This window comes from Tachyglossus aculeatus, chromosome 2, assembly GCF_015852505.1.
Source record: "Tachyglossus aculeatus isolate mTacAcu1 chromosome 2, mTacAcu1.pri, whole genome shotgun sequence".
Taxonomy (NCBI): Eukaryota; Metazoa; Chordata; class Mammalia; order Monotremata; family Tachyglossidae; genus Tachyglossus; species Tachyglossus aculeatus.
Window position 1 is genome coordinate 2383181 of NC_052067.1, and position 3764 is coordinate 2386944.

Here is a 3764-nt window from a genome sequence, read left to right on the forward strand (position 1 = left end):
GAGGAGGAGGAGGCCCAAGCCAACGCCACCACCGCCGCACTGCGCACGCGCGCTGGAGGGGCCCACGAGGGGCGAGCGGGGGCGGGAAAATGGCCGACTTCCGGGAGCGCGAGGACTCGCGCCCCGCCCCTTCTATGCTGTCAGCCCCCTCACGAGGCCCCAGCTTTGGCCTCTCACCTTCCGCCATATTTATTAATAAGCATCATCATAATCATAATAGTAATCATCCCCCTCACGAGGCCCCAGCTTTGGCCCCTCACCTTCCGCCATGTTTATTAATAATCATAATAGTAATCATCCCCCTCACGAGGCCCCAGCTTTGGCCCCTCACTTTCCGCCATGTTTATTATTATCATTATTATTATATTATTATTATTATTGTTAATAATAATAATAATAATAATAATAACTAACCACCTCACGAGGCCCCAGCTTTGGCCTCTCACCCTCCGCCATATTTGTTAATAATCATCATCATAATCATAATAGTAATCATCCCCCTCACGAGGCCCCAGCTTTGGCCCCTCACCTTCCGCCATGTTTATTAATAGAACAGTGCTCTGCACATAGTAAGCGCTTATCAAATGCCATCATCATCATTAACAATCATAATAATAATAGTAATCAGCCCCTTCACGAGGCCCCAGCTTTGGTCCCTCACTTTCCGCCATGTTTATTAATAGAACAGTGCTCTGCACATAGTAAGCGCTTATCAAATGCCATCATCATCATCATCATTAATAATCATAATAATAAAAGTAATCAGCCCCCTCACGAGGCCCCAGCCTTGGCCCCTCACCTTCCGCCATGTTTATTAATAGAACAGTGCTCTGCACATAGTAAGCGCTTATCAAATGCCATCATCATCATTAATAATAATAGTAATCAGCCCCCTCACGAGGCCCCAGCTTTGGCCCCTCACCTTCCGCCATGTTTATTAATAGAACAGTGCTCTGCACATAGTAAGCGCTTATCAAATGCCATCATCATCATCATCATTAATAATAATAGTAATCATCCCCCTCACCAGGCCCCAGCCTTGGCCCCTCACCTTCCGCCATGTTTATTAATAATAATAATAATAAGCCCCCTCCCGAGGCCCCAGCTTTGGCCTCTCACCTTCCGCCATATTTATTAATAATCATCATCATAGTCATAATAGTAATCATCCCCCTCACGAGGCCCCAGCTTTGGCCCCTCACTTTCCGCCATGTTTATTAATAGAACAGTGCTCTGCACCTAGTAAGCGCTTATCAAATGCCATCATCATCATCATCATTAATAATCATAATAATAATAGTAATCAGCCCCCTCACGAGGCCCCAGCCTTGGCCCCTCACCTTCCGCCATGTTTATTAATAGAACAGTGCTCTGCACCTAGTAAGCGCTTATCAAATGCCATCATCATCATCATCATTAATAATCATAATAATAATAGTAATCAGCCCTCTCATGAGGCCCCAGCCTTGGCCCCTCACCTTCTGCCTTGTTTATTATTATTATTATTAATAATAATAATAATAGTAATCAGCCCCCTCATGAGGCCCCAGCTTTGGCCCCTCACCTTCCACCATGTTTATTAAAAATCATAATCATAATAGTAATCATCCTCCTCACGTGGCCCCAGCTCTGGCCCCTCACCTTCCGCCATGTTTATTATTAATAATAATTATATATTATAATTAATAATAATAATAACCTGCCCCCTCATGAGGCCCCAGATTTGGCCCCTCACCTTCCGCCATGTTTTATTTCTTTTTATAATGGCATTTATTAAGCACTTACTATGTGCAAAGCACTGTCCTAAGCGTTGAGAAGGTTACAAGGTGATCAGGTTGTCCCACGGGGGGCTCACAGTCTTAATCCCCATTTTACAGGTGAGGGAACTGAGGCCCACAGAAGTGAAGTGACTCGCCCAAAGTCACCCAGCTGACAAGTGGCGGAGCAGGGATTTGAACCCATGACCTCTGACTCCAAAGCCCGTGCTCTTTCCACTGAGCCACGCTGCTTCTCTAATTTGTTAATAATAATGATCATAATAATAATAGTAACCAGCCCCCTCACGAGGCCCCAGCTTTGGCCCCTCACCTTCTGCCATGTTTATTAATAATAATCATCATAATCATAATCATAATCCCCCTTCTAGACTGTGAGCCCATTGCTGGGTAGGGACCGTCTCTATATGTTGCCAACTTGTACTTCCCAAGCGCTTAGTACAGTGCTCTGCACACAGTGAGCGCTCAATAAATACGATTGAATAAATGAATGAATAATAATAATAGTAATCAGACTTGTTAAGCGCTTACTATGGGCCAAACACCGCTCTAAGCGCTGGGGAGGTTACGAGGTGATCAGGTTGTCCCCGGGGGGCTCACAGTCAGCGCTTAGAACAGCGATTGACCCATAGTAAGCACTTAATAAATGCCATTATTATTATTATTAGTTTTATTCATTCATTCAATTGTATTTATTGAGCGCTTACTGTGTGCTGAGCACTGGACTAAGCACTTGGGAAGTCCAAGTCGGCGACATATAGAGACGGTCCCTTCCCAACAGTGGGCTCACGGTCTAGAAGGGGGAGACAGAGAACAAAACCAAACGTATTAACAAAATAAAATAAACAGAATAGATATGTACAAGTAAAATAGAGTAATGCTCTGTACACAGTAAGCACCCAATAAATACGATAGAATGAATGAATGAATGAACGTATCCACCCCAGCGCTTAGAAGATTCAATCGTATTTATTAAGCGCTTACTGCATGCAAAGCACTGTACTGAGCGCTTGGGAAGTACAAATCGGCAACATATAGAGACGGTCCCTACCCAACAACAGGCTCACAGTCTAGAACAGTGCTTGGCACATAGTAAGCGCTTAACAAATGCCATCATTATTATTTCTGAGTGCTTACAAAACAGAGAGCATGGGTGTTGGAAGCTCAGAAAGTCTTTCTGCACAGGCTGTAAGGCTGGGGAGGCCCTACTGAGAGCTCACCTCCTCCAGGAGGCCTTCCCAGACTGAGCCCCCTTTTTCCTCCCCCCTTAATAATAATAATAATGATGGTATTTATTAAGCGCTTACTATGTGCAAAGCGCTGTTCTAAGCACTGGGGAGGTTGCAAGGTGATCAGGTTGTCCCACGGGGGGCTCACAGTCTTCACCCCCATTTTACAGATGAGGGAACTGAGGCACAGAGAAGTGACTTGCCAAAGTCACACAGCTGACAATTGGCGGAGCCGGGATTTGAACCCATGACCTCTGACTCCAAAGCCCGGGCTCTTTCCACTGAGTCACGCTGCTTCTCTGTACTAAGCAGCCCTTCCCATCTCCTTCCCCTCCCCACAGCCCCTGTATATATGTTTGTACAGATTTATTACTCTATTGATTTTCCTTGTACATATTTCCCATTTTAGTGATTTTGTTAAGGATGTGCATCTAGCTTTATTTCTATTTATTCTGATGACTTGACTGCATGTTTTGCTTTGTTGTCTGTCTCCCCCTTCTAGGCTGTGAGCCCCTTGTTGGGTAGGGACCGTCTCTATATGTTGCCGACTTGGACTTCCCAAGTGCTTAGTACAGTGCTTTGCACACAGTAAGTGCTCAATAAATACAATTGAATGAACGAATGAATGTCCCACCATCAATCAATCAATGGTTTTTATTGAGCGCTTACTATGTGCAGAGCACTATACTAAGCACTTGGGAGAGGACAATACATCCCTAGCCCACTGTTGGGTAGGGACCGTCTTTATATGTTGCCAACT